The sequence below is a fragment of the Staurois parvus genome, unplaced genomic scaffold (assembly GCF_062004578.1).
Source record: "Staurois parvus isolate SC_StPar_1 unplaced genomic scaffold, SC_StPar_1.0 ptg002568l, whole genome shotgun sequence".
In the NCBI taxonomy this organism is placed as follows: domain Eukaryota; kingdom Metazoa; phylum Chordata; class Amphibia; order Anura; family Ranidae; genus Staurois; species Staurois parvus.
The window spans coordinates 10,272-30,079 of NW_028320364.1; positions in this window are offsets into that span (position 1 = coordinate 10,272).

Sequence of the window (19,808 nt, forward strand, 5' to 3'; positions counted from 1 at the left end):
AGCTGGCCAGAGAGGAGTCACTTTGTCGCAGCTGGCCAGAGAGGAATCACTTTGTCGCAGCTGGCCAGAGAGGAGTCACTTTGATGCATTATGACAAAACCACATATGATAGTAAACCTTTATTAAAAAAAAAAAAAAAAAAAAGTACGGCCCTGCAAAGTCACATTGATTATGAAGCAGGATGGATAACATTGATTATCTCATTGCAATAGCATTTGAAAGTGAGTGGTATATATTGGGCAGCAAGTGAACACGTTGTCCCTGAGGTTGATGTGTTGAAAACAAAAAAATGGCCAAACGTAAGGACTTGAGCGACTTGGACAAGGGCCAAATTGTAATAGCTGGAGGACTGGGTCAGAGCAACTTCAAAACTGAAGCTCTTGTGGGATGATCCCAGTCTGCAGTAGTCAGGAAAGTGGTCCAAGGAAGGAAAACTGGAGAACCGGCGACAGGGTCATGGGCTGCCAAGGCTCATTGATGGAGGTGAGGAGACAAGGCTGGTCCATGTAGGATAGAATCCAATAGAAAAGCTACTGTAGCTCAAATTGCTGAAGAAGGGAATGCTGATTCTGATAGGTGTCAGAACACACAGTACATCACAGTTTGTTGTGTATAGGGCCGTGTAGCCCTTTACACAACCCATGCTGACCCATATCCACTGCCAAAAGAGCCTACAATGAGCATCAGAACCCCAGGGTGCCCCATGCTGACCCGTGTCCATAGCCAGAAGAGCCTCCAATGGGCATCAGAACCCCAGGGTGCCCCATGCTGACCCGTGTCCATAGCCAAGAGAGCCTACAATGAGCATCAGAACCCCAGGGTGCCCCATGCTGACCCGTGTCCATAGCCAAGAGAGCCTACAATGAGCATCAGAACCCCAGGGTGCCCCATGCTGACCCGTGTCCATAGCCAGAAGAGCCTCCAATGGGCATCAGAACCCCAGGGTGCCCCATGCTGACCCGTGTCCATAGCCAAGAGAGCCTACAATGAGCATCAGAACCCCAGGGTGCCCCATGCTGACCCGTGTCCATAGCCAAGAGAGCCTACAATGAGCATCAGAACCCCAGGGTGCCCATTGCTGACCCGTGTCCATAGCCAAAAGAGCCTACAATGAGCATCAGAACCCCAGGGTGCCCCATGCTGACCCGTGTCCATAGCCAAAAGAGCCTACAATGAGCATCAGAACCCCAGGGTGCCCCATGCTGACCCGTGTCCATAGCCAAAAGAGCCTCCAATGGGCATCAGAACCCCAGGATGCCCCATGCTGACCCCCATGTCCATAGCCAAAAGAGCCTCCAATGAGCATCAGAACCCCAGGGTGCCCCATGCTGACCCGTGTCCATAGCCAAAAGAGCCTCCAATGGGCATCAGAACTGGACCATTGAGCAATGAACGAAGGTGGCCTGTTCTGATGAATTCAAGAATGGTTTGAGGAACACAACAAGTTTGAGGTGTTGACTTGGCTTCCAAATTCTCCAGATCCATTTGAGCATTTGTGGGATGTGCTGGAGAAACAAGTCCAATCCATGGAGGCCCTACCTTGCAACTTACAGGACTTAAAGGATCTGCTAGTGATGGCTTGGTGCCAGATACTACGCCATGCCTTTCAAGGACTATTGTAGTCCATGCCTCGATGGGTCAGGGCTGTTTTGATGGCAAAAGGTGGACCTACCACAATATTAAGTGGGTGGCCATGCTCTGGTGGGTAGTCCAAAATGTTATGGTTGATTGGTGTAGGTGTGCACAGTACATGTGTGTTTATATCTCGATTGTATGTGTGTGGACTGTACAACAATGTAAGGTCCTCGGTGCACTTACAGCAAGGCTGACCCGACATTTATACAGTCCTATAGGACAGCAAAGTCCATGGTTGCAGCACTCGGTGAATTCATTTCGATTCCCTGACAGCCTGATCCCAGGTAGGTGTTGGAGCTGAATGGGATATACTACACACAGGGCACTGCAGACTGATGAGGATTCATGTTGCAGAGTGACTAGTGAGGAGGGGGGGGGGGGTGCTGCACATTGAGTCATTACAATGGATTATGCTGCTGACTCAGGGTAAAGGAGGGGCTCACCATCAGGGCTGCAATTTTGACTATTTTGGCAAAAAAGGACATCTAACTGCATACTGACAGCAGTGACGGGACAAGGTCAGCCAAACCCGAATATGAAGGCGAACATACCGAACTACATCCCCCAAGATGTATGAGCATTATGTGTCAGCAAAATCCCCCCCCCCCCCCAAAAAAAAAGAATTAATCTGTATGCTTACCCCCAAAAAATACATTTTCCCTCTTCCCAGTACATATATAAAAATCCCTCCTGCTAGCACAAATCTCCCCCCCCCCCCCCAAGCTCAAATCCTCCTTCTCCCCATAATCCCACATCACAAATCGCCCCTCGTAGCACAAATCCTCTACCCCTCAAATTTACCCTCTGAGCACAAATCCTTTCCCCCCCTCCCAGCACAATTCCTTCCCCAATGTCCCCTCCCATCACAAATCCTCTCCCCCCCCCCACTCCAACCACCCCTCCCAGCACAATTCTCTCTCCTCCCAGCACACATCCCCCCCCAAGCTCAAATCCTCCTTCTCACCAAATCCCCCAGCACAAATCCTCTACCCATCAAATTTACCCTCTGAGCACAAATCCTCTCCCCCCCACTCCAACCCCCCCCTCCAAGCACAATTCTCTCCCCAATGTCCCCTCCCAGCACAAATCCTCCTTCTCCCCAAATCCCCCATCACAAATTGCCCCTCGTAGCACGAATCCTCTACCCCTCAAATTTACCCTCTGAGCACAAATCCTCTCCCCCCACTCCAACCCCCCCTCCCAGCACAATTCTCTCTCCTCCCAGCACAAATCCCCCCCCCCCCAAGCTCAAATCCTCACAGCACAAATCCTCTACCCCTCAAATTTACCCTCTCAGCACAAATCTTCTCCCCCCCACTCCAACCCCCCCCCCCCCCAGCACTATTCTCTCCCCTCCCAGCACAAATCCTCCCTCCAAAAATCCCCCTCCTAGCACTAATACCTCCCAATTGTCCCTACTAGCACACAAAAAAAATTTCTGCTTCTAACACAGACTTCCTCCCCCTTCTACCATATCGCCTCGTCTAACACAAACCCTGCAAATACCCCCTCCTAGCACAAACCCTCTTCCCCCATCCCCCCCTCCCAACACAAATCCCCTCAAATCACCATTTCTAGCACCAGCCCCCAAATTTCCCCTCCTAGAACAATTCTTATCCCTGGTCAGCCTCCAAATTCCCCCTCCCAACAGAAATTACACCCTCCCACATTACATGATACCACAGTACCCAGGGCAGCTGCCCCTCCTGCCCAGCCCTTGTCCTGGCCCTGACTGACACCACTACAGGCAGTCTTGTGGCGCACTCGCAGCTTTTCACATCAGCACTTGCTATACAAATCCGTACAGAAAGTGTTACTAAACCCCGGACCCTGCATTCCCTATATCTGCTCTCCCCGGACCCTGCATTCCCTATATCTGGTCTCCCCGGACCCCGCATTCCCTATATCTGGTCTCCCCGGACCCCGCATTCACTATATCTGGTCTCCCCGGACCCTGCATTCACTATATCTGGTCTCCCCGGACCCTGCATTCACTATATCTGGTCTCCCCGGACCCTGCATTCCCTATATCTGGTCTCCCCGGACCCTGCATTCCCTATATCTGGTCTCCCCGGACCCAGCATTCCCTATATCTGGTCTCCCCGGACCCCGCATTCCCTATATCTGGTCTCCCCGGACCCTGCATTCCCTATATCTGGTCTCCCCGGACCCCGCATTCACTATATCTGGTTTCCCCGGACCCCGCATTCACTATATCTGGTCTCCCCGGACCCTGCATTCACTATATCCGCTCTCCCTGGACCCCGCATTCACTATATCCGCTCTCCCCGGACCCCGCATTCACTATATCCGCTCTCCCCGGACCCTGCATTCACTATATCCGCTCTCCCTGGACCCCGCATTCACTATATCCGCTCTCCCCGGACCCCGCATTCACTATATCCGCTCTCTCCGAACCCCGCATTCACTATATCTGGTCTCCCCGGACCCTGCATTCACTATATCCGCTCTCCCCGGACCCCGCATTCACTATATCCAGTCTCCCCGACCCTGCATTCACTATATCCGCTCTCCCCGGACCCTGCATTCACTATATCCAGTCTCCCGGACCCTGCATTCACTATATCCGCTCTCCCCGGACCCCGCATTCACTATATCCGCTCTCCCCGGACCCTGCATTCACTATATCTGGTATCTCCGGACCCCGCATTCACTATATCCGCTCTCCCCGGACCCCGCATTCACTATATCCGCTCTCTCCGAACCCTGCATTCACTATATCTGGTCTCCCCGGACCCCGCATTCACTATATCCGCTCTCCCAGGACCCTGCATTCACTATATCCGCTCTCCCAGGACCCTGCATTCACTATATCTGCTCTCCCCAGACCCTGCATTCACTATATCCGCTCTCCCCAGACCCCGCATTCACTATATCCACTCTCCCAGGACCCCGCATTCACTATATCCGCTCTCCCCGGACCCTGCATTCACTATATCCGCTCTCCCCGGACCCCGCATTCACTATATCCGCTCTCCCCGGACCCCGCATTCACTATATCCGCTCTCCCCGGACCCCGCATTCACTATATCCGCTCTCCCCGGACCCCGCCTTCACTATATCTGGTCTCCCGGACCTCGCATTCACTATATCTGGTCTCCCCGGACCCTCCATTCACTATATCCGCTCTCCCCGGACCCCGCATTCACTATATCTGGTCTCCCCGGACCCCGCGTTCACTATATCTGGTCTCCCGGACCCCGCATTCACTATATCTGGTCTCCCCGGACCCTCCATTCACTATATCCGCTCTCCCCGGACCCCGCATTCACTATATCCGCTCTCCCCGGACCCCGCATTCACTATATCTGGTCTCCCCGGACCCCGCATTCACTATATCCGCTCTCCCCGGACCCCGCCTTCACTATATCTGGTCTCCCCGGACCCTCCATTCACTATATCCGCTCTCCCCGGACCCCGCATTCACTATATCTGGTCTCCCAGGACCCTGCATTCACTATATCCGCTCTCGCCGGACCCCGCATTCACTATATCCGCTCTCCCCGGACCCCGCATTCACTATATCCGCTCTCTCCGAACCCCGCATTCACTATATCCGCTCTCTCCGAACCCCGCATTCACTATATCCGCTCTCCCCGGACCCTGCATTCACTATATCCGCTCTCCCCGGACCCCGCATTCACTATATCTGGTCTCCCCAGACCCCGCATTCACTATATCCGCTCTCCCCGGACCCCGCATTCACTATATCCGCTCTCCCCGGACCCTGCATTCACTATATCTGGTATCCCCGGACCCCGCATTCACTATATCCGCTCTCTCCGACCCTGCATTCACTATATCCGCTCTCCCCGGACCCTGCATTCACTATATCCGCTCTCCCTGCAAATACCCCCTCCTAGCACAAACCCTCTTCCCCCATCCCCCCCTCCCAACACAAATCCCCTCAAATCACCATTTCTAGCACCAGCCCCCAAATTTCCCCTCCTAGAACAATTCTTATCCTCGGTCAGCCTCCAAATTCCCCCTCCCAACAGAAATTACACCCTCCCACATTACATGATACCACAGTACCCAGGGCAGCTGCCCCTCCTGCCCAGCCCTTGTCCTGGCCCTGACTGACACCACTACAGGCAGTCTTGTGGCGCACTCGCAGCTTTTCACATCAGCACTTGCTATACAAATCCGTACAGAAAGTGTTACTAAACCCCGGACCCTGCATTCCCTATATCTGGTCTCCCCGGACCCTGCATTCCCTATATCTGGTCTCCCCGGACCCCGCATTCACTATATCTGGTCTCCCCGGACCCTGCATTCACTATATCTGGTCTCCCCGGACCCCGCATTCACTATATCTGGTCTCTCCGGACCCCGCATTCCCTATATCTGGTCTCCCCGGACCCCGCATTCACTATATCTGGTCTCCCCGGACCCTGCATTCACTATATCTGGTCTCCCCGGACCCCGCATTCACTATATCTGGTCTCTCCGGACCCCGCATTCCCTATATCTGGTCTCCCCGGACCCCGCATTCACTATATCTGGTCTCTCCGGACCCCGCATTCCCTATATCTGGTCTCCCCGGACCCCGCATTCCCTATATCTGGTCTCCCCGGACCCAGCATTCCCTATATCTGGTCTCCCCGGACCCCGCATTCACTATATCTGGTCTCCCCGGACCCCGCATTCACTCTATCTGGTCTCCCCGGACCCTGCATTCACTATATCCGCTCTCCCTGGACCCCGCATTCACTATATCCGCTCTCCCCGGACCCCGCATTCACTATATCCGCTCTCCCCGGACCCCGCATTCACTATATCCGCTCTCCCCGGACCCCGCATTCACTATATCCGCTCTCCCCGGACCCCGCATTCACTATATCCGCTCTCTCCGAACCCCGCATTCACTATATCTGGTCTCCCCGGACCCCGCATTCACTATATCTGGTCTCCCCGGACCCTGCATTCACTATATCCGCTCTTCCCGGACCCCGCCTTCACTATATCTGGTCTCCCGGACCCTGCATTCACTATATCTGGTCTCCCCGGACCCCGCATTCACTATATCCGCCCTCCCACAGTACACACAACATGGAAATGTAATTATTTTAGTAAATATAAACTGCTAAATACATTTTCTCATCAGCAGTATATAGCAGTCATGTGACTTCTATCAGTGTCCAGTAGAGCACTGCTTCAAGCTTGTAGGAGAAGTTTTCATTCTTCCCTGATTGTCCAATGAGGCTGCAGGACCCCTGGCCCTCTGTCTGGACAGTGCTGATTGGCCCTGTGGCAATCACAAAGAGGAAAAAAAAAAAACACTACACACACTAAACTGAGCATTTACAGAGTGCCTCCTAAGGTTCTGTTCCATCAGCATATGGATTGGGGACAGTAGAAGGGGAGGGGCAGAGAAGACAGTATCAAACAGCCATTTTACACAATGCAGAGGATTAATCCACAGTGAGTATAACCAGCATGCTTTGCTGCATCTACAGACTGATTGTACTGTTGTGGGTTTAGTAACACTTTTTTAAATCCTGGCAGTGTGAGTACCTGGAACGTGCCCTGCTATCAGCCTGTTGCAGCCCCTGTATACCAGGGCTGCGGTGTGAGCGGAAAAATCAGCACAAGGAGCGCATCAGTTCATGTGCTGACTAGAAGCATGCTGACAGGAGGAGAGAGCAGAGTGACAGAGAGATGAGCTAATCACTGGTCAATGAAAGAAGCAGCACATTGGCACAGTCGCAGGCTGGGGCGGGTCCAGGATGACCTGGGCTCAGAGGAAGTGGGTTGACTGATGATGGCCATCAGACTTGGGAACACCTTGTGTCAGAAAAGGAGTGCTGCAGGAGAGGGCTTCAGACTGAAAGTGAGTATAGCTTAGTTTCTAATGGGCTTCTCGTGTTTACAAGATTCGCAATACCAGCGAATGTGTATGCACATTCGCCCAAGAGATTTTTTTTCTTTTTTAACTGCTTGCTGACCCACCACAGTACATTTACTGCGAAAGGTCGGCTCGTACAGAATCGCGTAACTACACGTTGCGGCCTTTCTACGGGACTGGGAAGACTGTGTTGTCATTGGCTGCAGCACAAGCCAATCAGCGGGTCCCGGCCAATAATTTATGGCCGGGACCCACTGATCGGCTCAGGAAATGATAAAAGAGAGCTCTGTGTTAGAAAATAACACAGAGCTCCCTCCAGACAGCAGCAATGTGCTGTTTTTTTTTCTCCCTGCAAAGCAGGGAGCAGGGGCGAACTGACAACTCATGGGGCCCCTGGGCAATAGGGGATCAAGGGGCCCCTGTGTCCTTGCCCAAACTCACAAAAGCCTATGAAAAAGGTACCAGGGGCATCTACTGCCCCCGGGCTCTGGGGCAGTGCCCGAGTTTCTAAATGGTCAGTCCGCCCCTGGCAGGGAGTAAAAACCAGCACATTGCTTAGTAAAACAGAATACATTGTTAGGCACACAGCTAACCCCTCGATCGCCCTAGATGTTAACCCCTTCAGTGTCATTAGTACAGTGAATTTTATTAGCACTGATCACTGTATTTGTGTCACTGGAGATCAGTGAGTTCCCACAAAGTGTCAGTTAGTGTCAGATTGCCCACCGCACTAGAAGTTGCTGATTGCTGCCATTACTAGAATAAAAATATGAGCATTCCAGCATATCTCCCATCGTTTGTAGATGCTATAACTTTCTACGTACTCTTATTTGGATTTATTTTACCACAGCCCTGTAGCCAGCGGTAGACTGACAACTCATGGGGCCCCCGGGCAATAGGGGATCATGGGGCCCCTGTGTCCTTCCCCAAACTCAAAAAAGCCTATGAAAAAGGTGCCAGGGGCATCTCATGGAGCCCCCTACTGACCCCGGGCCCTCGGGCAGTGCCCGAGTTTCCAAATGGTCAGTCCGCCCCTGCCTGTAGCAGAATGCATTTTGGCCTAAATTTATGAAGAAATTGTAATTTTTTTTAATTGGATATGTTTTATAGCAGAAAGTAGAAAATGTTGGCTTTTTTTTTTTTCAAAATATTGGGTCTTTTTCATTCATATCGCCAAAAATAACCCAGTGATGATCCAATATCACCAAAAGAAAGCTCTATTTTTGTGAAAAGAAAAGGATTTATTTTATTTATTTCAGGTACTTATATAGCGCCGTCAATTTACGCAGCTCTTTACATATATATTGTACATTCACATCAGTCCCCGCCCCCAAGGAGCGTACACTCTAAGGTTCCTAACTCACAATCATACATACATATACTAGGGCCAATTTAGACAGGAGCCAATTAACCTACCAGCATGTCTTTGGAGCGTGGGAGGAAACCGGAGTACCCGAAGGAAACCCATGCAGTCACAGGGAGAACATGCAAAATCCAGGCAGGGGGTGCCGTGGTTGGGATTCGAACCAAAAGCCCTAGTACTGCCAGGCGGAAGTGCTAACCATTTAGCCACTGTGCTGATTTAAATTTTGTTTGCCTACAGCATTGCATGACCACGCAATTGCCAGTTAAAGTAGCGCAGTGCCGAACTGCAGAAAATGGAGAAGGTAAAACCTTCTGGAGCTGAAGTGGTTAATCAACCCGATCAAGCCAACACTCTCTCCCAGTCTTCCGATTTGTGCTTCTGCGTTGTCACCTTTCCCATGGTCTTCTGATCGAGAATGTCAATCCTAGGTTGCTAATCAATGGCAGGCTCTTTTCAGCCACTTCCTGCGCTCCAGTGATGGCTGCGCAGCATTTTTGTCTAGGGCAGGTTACCTGATGGTGACAACAGTTGATCATGCACAGGGGCGGACTGACAACTCATGGGGCCCCTGGGCAATAGGGGATCATGGGGCCCCTGTGTCCTTGCCCAAACTCAAAAAAGCCTATGAAAAAGGTACCAGGGGCATCTCATGGGGCCCCCTACTGACCCCGGGCCCTCGGGCAGTGCCAGAGTTTCCAAACGGTCAGTCCGCCCCTGATTATACATGTATAATGTGTGTTGAAATGGCCAGTTTTGGTCTCCATTGGAAGCCCATGTGACAGGGTGACAACCAGGATCACAATCGGGAGATGGAGACACTGCATTGCCATCCTATAAACAGGACATGTCTGAACAAGGACTTTCATGGCGGGATCACCAAGGATGGTTTTAATGAAAACTTCAGATTTGCTAACGTTTAAAAGAGATTTTAGTGATTGGGTTCACATCAAAATATTGTACATCAGATCTTCCAAGCTTCTAGTCTGTTGTCTCTTCGGTTTACCAGTTGTCCAGCCATTAGTGCATTTATGGCCCTAGCGCCCAACCTATGGCCCAGGGGCCACATGTCACCATTTGGCAATTACTATGCACCCCTCAGGACCCCCGAAGATAATGGCCTGTTTAGGTGCTTACCTGAACCAGTGAAGGGATAATGGTCTTTAGAATGGAGTAGAAGTAGTGGATGGTTCAGTTTATATTCTTCTGCCTTTTTCACATCAGGTTACGTTTTCTGTGATGTTCGTCTCTTTTATTGATTGATGTTTTCTGCTTTTCATCTTGTTAAGAAAGATCTCAAATGTGGCACAAATGGTTTCAAGGGGGGTGCAGGGAGTACAATGGTGGAAGTGTTGACTTGTAAATGGGCTGTATTAGCAGTTATTCCTAGTTGTCTAATGTAATGTCTCCAGCCTATAGCTGTCTCCTGTCCCCAGTCTCCAACAGCCTCTCAACAGCTCCCGTAGCACGTCCCCAGCCTCTCAACAGCTCCCGTAGCGCGTCCCCAGCCTCCCAACGGCTCCCGTAGCGCGTCCCCAGCCTTGCAACGACTCCCGTAGCGCGTCCCCAGCCTCGCAACGACTCCCGTAGCGCGTCCCCAGCCTCGCAACGACTCCCGTAGCGCGTCCCCAGCCTCGCAACGACTCCCGTAGCGCGTCCCCAGCCTCGCAACGACTCCCGTAGCGCGTCCCCAGCCTCGCAACGACTCCCGTAGCGCGTCCCCAGCCTCGCAACGACTCCCGTAGCGCGTCCCCAGCCTCGCAACGACTCCCGTAGCGCGTCCCCAGCCTCGCAACGACTCCCGTAGCGCGTCCCCAGCCTCGCAACGACTCCCGTAGCGCGTCCCCAGCCTCGCAACGACTCCCGTAGCGCGTCCCCAGCCTCGCAACGACTCCCGTAGCGCGTCCCCAGCCTCGCAACGACTCCCGTAGCGCGTCCCCAGCCTCGCAACGACTCCCGTAGCGCGTCCCCAGCCTCGCAACGACTCCCGTAGCACGTCCCCAGCCTCGCAACGACTCCCGTAGCGCGTCCCCAGCCTCGCAACGACTCCCGTAGCGCGTCCCCAGCCTCGCAACGACTCCCGTAGCATGTTCCCAATCACCCAACTCCCAACAACTCCTGTAGCACGTCCCCAGTCTTCCAACAACTCCTGTAGCACGTCCCCTTACAACTCCTGTAGCACGTCCCCTTACAACTCCTGTAGCACGTCCCCAGTCTCCCAACGACTCCCGTAGCACGTCCCCAGTCTCCCAACGACTCCCGTAGCACGTCCCCAGTCTCCCAACGACTCCCGTAGCACGTCCCCAGTCTCCCAACGACTCCCGTAGCACGTCCCCAGTCTCCCAACGACTCCCGTAGCACGTCCCCAGTCTCCCAACGACTCCCGTAGCACGCCCCCAGTCTCCCAACGACTCCCGTAGCACGCCCCCAGTCTCCCAACGACTCCCGTAGCTCGCCCCCAGTCTCCCAACGACTCCCGTAGCACGCCCCCAGTCTCCCAACGACTCCCGTAGCACGCCCCCAGTCTCCCAACGACTCCCGTAGCACGCCCCCAGTCTCCCAACGACTCCCGTAGCACGCCCCCAGTCTCCCAACGACTCCCGTAGCACGCCCCCAGTCTCCCAACGACTCCCGTAGCACGCCCCCAGTCTCCCAACGACTCCCGTAGCACGTCCCCAGTCTCCCAACGACTCCCGTAGCACGTCCCCAGTCTCCCAACGACTCCCGTAGCACGTCCCCAGTCTCCCAACGACTCCCGTAGCACGTCCCCAGTCTCCCAACGACTCCCGTAGCACGTCCCCAGGCTTCAACAACTCCCGTAGCACGTCCTCCATTTGCAAAAACTCCTACAGCAGATCTCCAGTCTCCCATTTGCCAACAACTCCTATAACATGTCCCCAGTTTTCAACTTCCGTAGCATGTCCACAGTATCTGAGCATCTCCTTTTACAGGAGACGGCCTATATCAAATAATTGCCCACCACTGATTCACGGTGTCACCTCCCACCTCTTCTTCATTTGTGTCACCATCTCAAGACATCATTGGGGCAGAGAATGTTTCTTATGTAGATCTGAGCGATGAGGCAGATCTGACATCGCTGTCTACAAGTCAGATTAGCCCATTTGTACAGTGCATTTTGTAAGTATTCCTCCTTTTCCTTTTCAAACCTCTGGGCCACAATCAATTACTATATTATTCTGCTTTTCATCTGCCTGGAATTTTCAGATTCATTCCTTGCAGCCAACTCTCTGGAGTTAATCGTATTGTTAGTAATCCCTAGCTTAGGGGCACTAGATTGGATGACATAGGAGATAAATTGCTGCCTAGTGGTTATCGGAGAATTTGTTATGTAAAGGAATACGAAGAATGATCTTTGACTTGCCAGGTTGTCTCCAGCACATTGTACAGACCCAGCTATGTGTGTCCCAACTCCACTCATATTTAATGTTTTCTATTAAGGAAACTAATAAATATTTCTATTTAAAAAAATGAACTATATGGTATTGGGTTCCATGCTGTTGCCTATACAGTCTTCTAGACATGGTGGCACTGTAGAAGACAGTTATCAAAGCCAATTTTTTTTTTTTTAGGGCTTGCCCAAAGCAGATTGCCTTGTCTATGCATTGGGGCCACATTGGGCAATGGACCTGGTTTACGCGAGCCCTAAAAAAATTGGGTTTGATGAGTTGCCTATACAGTCTTCCAGACATGGTGGCACAGTGGAAGACAGGTCATCAAAGCCAATTTTTTTTAGGGTTGGCTCAAACCAGGCCCATTGCCCAATAGACAAGGCAGTTTGCTTTGAGCGAGCTCTTAAAAAAAAATTGACTTTAACTTGTCTTCTACAGTGCCACCATGTCTGGAACATTGTATAGGCAACCGCATAAAAGCCATCACCATGATACATTTCCTTTATCGAAATAAGCCAGGCCCATTGCCCAATGTGACCCCAAAGCATAGAAAAGGCAATTTTGTTTTTATATTGATCAAAAAAATGTATTATATAGTGATGGTTTCCATATCATTGCCTATACCGTCTTCCAGACATGGTGGCACAGTAGAAGACAACAAATTGCCTTGTCTATGCTTTGGGGCTGCATTGGGCAATGGGCCTGGTTTGAGCGAGCCTACAGAAAAAAAAAAATTGGTTTTGATGACTTGCCTTCTACAGTGCCACCATGTCTGGCTCTGATGACTTGCCTTCTACAGTTCCACCATGTCTGGCTTTGATGACTTGTCTACTACAGTTCCACCATGTCTGGCTTGGATGACTTGTCTACTACAGTTCCAAAATGTCTAGCTTTGATGACTTGTCTTCTACAGTGCCACCATGTCTGGCTTTGATGATTTGTCTTCTACAGTGCCACCATGTCTGGCTTTGATGATTTGTCTTCTACAGTGCCACCATGTCTGGCTCTGATGACTTGCCTTCTACAGTGTCACCATGTCTGGCTTTGATGACTTGTCTACTACAGTTCCACCATGTCTGGCTTTGATGACTTGTCTACTACAGTTCCAAAATGTCTAGCTTTGATGACTTGTCTTCTACAGTGCCACCATGTCTGGCTTTGATGACTTGTCTTCTACAGTGCCACCATGTCTGGCTTTGATGACTTGTCTTCTACAGTGCCACCATGTCTGGCTTTGATGACTTGTCTTCTACAGTGCCACCATGTCTGGCTTTGATGACTTGTCTTCTACAGTGCCACCATGTCTGGCTTTGATGATTTGTCTTCTACAGTGCCACCATGTCTGGCTTTGATGACATGTCTTCTACAGTGCCACCATGTCTGGCTTTGATGACTTGTCTTCTACAGTGCCACCATGTCTGGCTTTGATGACTTGCCTTCTACAGTGCCACCATTTCTGGCTTTGATGACTTGCCTTCTACAGTGCCACCATGTCTGGCTTTGATGACTTGTCTTCTACAGTGCCACCATGTCTGGCTTTGATGACTTGTCTTCTACAGTGCCACCATGTCTGGCTTTGATGACATGTCTTCTACAGTGCCACCATGTCTGGCTTTGATGACTTGTCTTCTACAGTGCCACCATGTCTGGCTTTGATGACTTGTCTTCTACAGTGCCACCATGTCTGGCTTTGATGACTTGTCTTCTACAGTGCCACCATGTCTGGCTTTGATGACTTGCCTTCTACAGTGCCACCATTTCTGGCTTTGATGACTTGTCTTCAACAGTGCCACCATGTCTGGCTTTGATGACTTGCCTTCTACAGTGCCACCATGTCTGGCTTTGATGACTTGCCTTCTACAGTGCCACTATGTCTGGCTTTGATGACTTGCCTTCTACAGTGCCACCATGTCTGGCTTTGATGACTTGCCTTCTACAGTGCCACCATGTCTGGCTTTGATGACTTGCCTTCTACAGTGCCACCATGTCTGGCTTTGATGACTTGCCTTCTACAGTGCCACCATGTCTGGCTTTGATGACTTGCCTTCTACAGTGCCACCATGTCTGGCTTTGATGACTTGCCTTCTACAGTGCCACCATTTCTGGCTTTGATGACTTGTCTTCAACAGTGCCACCATGTCTGGCTTTGATGACTTGCCTTCTACAGTGCCACTATGTCTGGCTTTGATGACTTGCCTTCTACAGTGCCACCATGTCTGGCTTTGATGACTTGCCTTCTACAGTGCCACCATATCTGGCTTTGATGACTTGTCTTCTACAGTGCCACCATGGCCCAACGAGGCCCCAATGCTGAAGTAAATTTTAGATGAAGTAAATTTGCTTTATTTCAATCAAGAAAATGTATTATATGGGGATGGTTTCCATGCAGATGTCTTCTACTGTGCCACCATGTCTGGAAGTCTGTATAGGCAACTTCATGAAAACTATCACTATATAATACATTTTCTTAGTCAAGGCAATTTGCTTTATTTTGATCATGTGTTGGGGCCTCGCTAGGCAATGGACCGAGTTTGAGCGAGCCCTAAAATAAAAGTTGGCTTTGATGACTCGTCTTCTACAGTGCCACCATGTCTGGTCAAGTCATCAAAGCCAATTTTTATGGGGCTTGCTCAAACTAAGGACATTGTCCAAAGCAGTCCCAAGGCATAGCTGAGGCAATTTTCTTTATGTCCTCTCTTTTTTTTTTTTTACATTTAGTTCACACCAACATGTTGCAACAGTGAGAGCTAAAAAGAAAAAAAAAGTAGGATATGTTGCATTTTCACGCACTGTAGTGCAGCTCTACATAATATGGCGCAGTCAAGCCATCGCTCATAGTTAATAAGGAACTTTATTCCTTGGGTAATTTTTTAGTACCTTCCTAACTCTTCTGCTGGTTTATCTACAATACACATTTGCGCACACTTAGCGAATCCAGCATTGATCAGTTGCCCATTGGTTCCCACGCCGACAACTTCCTTTCTGACAACATTGGGAGCAGGCTGTCTCTTTCTAGTTCATGCAGCCGGCTCCTTGATAAGGTCCGCCCTTCTCCAACGTTGTGTATGCCTCAGCTGAAGCCTCCTGGGATGTGTGAGATGGATATGGTTGGAGGAGCAAGGGCATGTCATTCTCACCTTGGCCAGAATGGAGGAAGGCGCGGGGTGGGTTAGGGAGGGGGAGAAGAAATGGCCGGTGTAAGTTTTACTTTGTGCAGGTTCACTTTGAATGAACTGCTAGGTTTAATAAAGTTAAAAAAAAACAAAAGGAACACTTCAATGCATTGTGCAGTCCCTGTACAGCAGAGCTTGGAGAAGCAGCCAATCATCATTTGTGCTACAGTGCTCATATGACAAATGGAATTCTGATAACAGGAGAGAGCAGAGTGACAAAGGAATGAGCTCGCCGGTCTACTGCTTCTCCTTTCACTGTCCATTCACAGGGTAAGGAAAGGAAAAGACCTGTGAGCAACATTGAACTGCAGCAGAGAAAAATCAGGTCTCCTGCCCTGCCAGGCAGGGCTGTGCTGTGTGGCAGAGCTGTGCAAATCTCAGGGCTGGATGGACAGAAATACAAATCTTTTTTTGGTGGGTCTAATGATAAGGCAGACCCTAAACCATCACCTATTTGTAGAATACGGTCAAATCTTCAGAATGGGTTACATCCACACAAGTGCAGAAAAGTACAATTCACAGAAATCTAATCTGGTTATCCTAATTCCTCGGGACTTGTAACTCACTCAGCATCTGCCTGTCCATCCTCAATCCCATAAAGGGTTTACACTGTCAGAAAGTGTAGATGTCGCAGGATAGCACGCGTGGCTTTTGTCACATATCTGTGACCTAAATCTGACCTCCGGCCTTCCTTTCCGTCTTGCACAGTTCAGGTTCCTATGCTGGACTGAAATGGCTTACTCTGATTTCACTGCACACTGTGGGTTTCCTACAATGTGCATCAGAAGCTGCAGAATGTCAGATAGAGCCCTGACTGGAGGATGTCCAGCTCAGGGGTGTCCAAACTAGAAAGACAAGGGCCAGTTTACTGCCCTTCAGACTTTAGGGGGGCCGGACTGTGAACTTTTGAGAGTAGAAAAGGTCCCGATGCCAGTGGGACAAAAACAATGCCCCATATTTGGTATCAGTGTGAGGAATTGTGCCATATCATTGAGAGGAATTGTGCCCGATCAAAGGTGTCATTGGGCCCCCCTTGTTGGTGTCATTGGGAGAAATTGTGACCCATCGTTGGCATCATTGGGAGGAAATGTGTGTCATATAGAGGAATAGCGTCCCATTATTTGTGTCAGTAGAGGGAATTATGCCCCATCATTGATTTCATCGGGAGAAATTGTGCCCCATCATTGGTGTCAGTGGGGGGAATTATGCCCTGTTGTTGGTATCACTGGATGAAATAGTGCCCCAAGGGCCCGTTAAAAGCAAGCAAAGGGCCACAGTTTGGAGACCACTGATCTAGCTCTTTCCTCGCCAGTCTGTCACTGGACTGCCCCTTTCATTCACATCTACACAAGGGAGGAGTTATGTGAATATCATAATGCCTTGTTGGGTGATTGGCAGTTTGGAGGAGTGGGCATTCCTAGGCATGCATTTATTGTAGACCACTCTAGGTAATGTTCACATGTCATACTGAGCCTCCATGATTGGAAGAACTGAATTCCAATAAATGAAAGAGGTGAGTCAAGCACCATCCGGGTGGGGAAGAAACACTTAGATAGGAGGCATCTTTATCTTTCTTGCTGCAGCTCTAATGCATCACCAGAGCCAGACGCAAGGCATGGCAAGTCAGTAACTGGGAGATCAGTTGCACCACAGGCAAGATTGGTGACCAAACCGTTGCCTGCTGAATTCAGATTCCAGAGTTCAGTTCCTCTTCAAATGCTAATTATTGTAGCTTTTTTTTTTTTTTTTTTACCTCAAGCGCATATTCTCCATGGATTGAAACCGACAATAAACACACAGCACCCAATGGTTTTCAGTTAGCACCCATATATTTATCATAGTGCAGAAGATTACCCATATCAAGATAACATTAACTCGAAGAATAGACTTGTGTAAGCTGAGATGTAGGACTTGTTTATGAAGGTGCCTGCTACTTGGTTGTTATTCGTAATCCTCCTTTTACTACTTGGTGAGTCCTTCGCCTGGAACAAGTTGGTGCTTATAGGGTTCCCTGATACAAACATGCTAATTCCAGATTGGTGACCCACCAAGTAGTAAAGAAAGTTCATGAACTTGGACCTGCCGCCTTGAAGAAAGGACATGAATCATGAACCTGGACTTGTCACCTTCAAGTTCCTCTTTCCAATCTGTAAAAATTATAATGGCAGGCCCCTTTGCCTTAGAGAAGCTCTTATATTCACATTTGCCGTGGCCTGTATCTCGTATCTTTCCTTCATTCCAGTCTTCAGGACTGTTGGATGGTTGTGTTCCACACTGTGCATCATGGTTCTTTCCAATGACCCCTTCATCACTACAGGTTACAATAGTAATGTAGGCCTTGGTGGATTGAACCATGAAGTGTGGTGGACACAGGGATCCAACCATTCCAGAAGTGTTGAGTGCGGAAGACTGTAGATCTTCAATGGAGGCATAGGAGACATGGCCCCCTGGAGACATGACATGCTAGTACCAGATTGGTGACCTACCAAGTAGTGAAGAAAGGACACGGAACATAAACTTGGACCTATCACCTTCAAGTGACTTTGTTCAACCTGTAAAAAATTATAACGCAATAGAAAAGCCCCTACATTCACCTTTCCAGTGGCCTGTGTCTCGTACTTGTCCTTTGTTCCAGCTCTGCAGCATCAAAGACTTCCAGGACTATTGGATGTCTGTGTTACCCACAGTGCATTGTTGTTGTTTTCCAATGAGCTCTACATCACTACAGGTTACAGCAGCTATGTAGGTTGTGGAGGATTGAACCATGGAGTGTGGTGGAGGACATAAGTATCCAACCCTTCCAGAAGTGTTAAATGCTGAAGGCTTTAGATCTTGAATGGAGGCACAGGAGGAGACATGGTCCTCTACAGAGGTGCTTTTAGAATCTTCTATGGCAAGGGTCCCACTATTGGCATTCTTGATCAGACCAGTCATTTAAAGATGCAAGGTCCAGGTTCATCATCCATGTCCTTCCTTCACTAATTGACTCACAATCCCTGGGATGGGCATGTTCTTATCAGGACACCTTACATGCTCATGACTCTTCATGCTAGTGGGGTTTGGCAAGGTCCCCTTCAAAAACAAGTCAAAAACAGCACCTGTGATAGTTCTATCCTGATAAAGGTTTCTGTTATTGCAATTAAAAGGCACACAAAGGAGATCACCCTCCTAACTACAATATTGCAATGATCGCATTTGTCATACAAACCATAAAAACAAATTTACAAAACATTAATACTTCATTTTTTGCCTTTGTGCTGAAGTTATGCTAATTATATTTAAAAACAAAACATTTGACAAAAAATAACCCTTTTTACAGCAAAAAATGTATAGCTCCTTGAGTTCTCATAGTTAATTCAGAACATCAGTTGGCGTATATTATTCAGGGCACCTTTTGAACCTAAAACAATTCTCAGAGATTATAAAAAGGTTATTGGTAGTGTTCATAGTTAAAATATGTATGTTCAATCACATTAAAAAACCCCCACAATGTAAATACGGTATAAGGCGAGTAGCCTTATGAACACTTAACAATCACACTTATGCGATTCGACAAACAGCATATGGACCCCCTCCAAATAATTGGGTTCAGGTGTTTCTAGTGAAGGGTACTGTTAATACTACAGCATACAAAGACATTTTAGACAATTGTGCTCTTCCAACCTTGTGATAACCGTTTTAAGGAAGGCATGACTGTGCCCATCTGTACAAAGCCAGCTCCATAAAAACATGGTTAGACCAGATTGGTGTGGAGGAACGAGTGTCTTGTACAAAGCCCTTATCTCAACCCTACTCAACATTTTTGGGATGAATTGGAACGCCAATGGTGCACCAGGGCTTCTCATCCAGCATCAGACTGACCTTACAAATGCTCTTTTGGCTGTATGGGCATAAACTCCCCACAGAAACACTCCTCAAAAGAACCCTACTGAACCCCATTGGGAATTGGGTCGTCTTCGTCAACATCTGTACCCAACCTCACAAAAATTTTCGCACACTCCAAAATCTTGTGGAAAGCCTTCCTAGAAGAGCAAAGGCTATTAAATCCGCAAAGAAGGGGCAACTCTAAATTAACGGCCGTGGTTTTTGGAATGGGATGTCCAACAAGCTCATATAGATCTACAACAAAATAGAACCCATCTGCACACCGCCTCAGCACATAGTGACCGCCTCTTAGTTAGAAAAAACAGATATAAAATGGCTTCAGCTTGGTCTCCTACCCATAGGAGAACCCCCTCCAACATGTTTTGCCCAGTAGGCGCTTAATTGTATAGGTCATGCAGGTGTGATAGTCAGATGTCCAAAAATGTAGGACCATACTTTTGTTGGGCAGCTTTGTCTGTTGGATGAAATCTAGA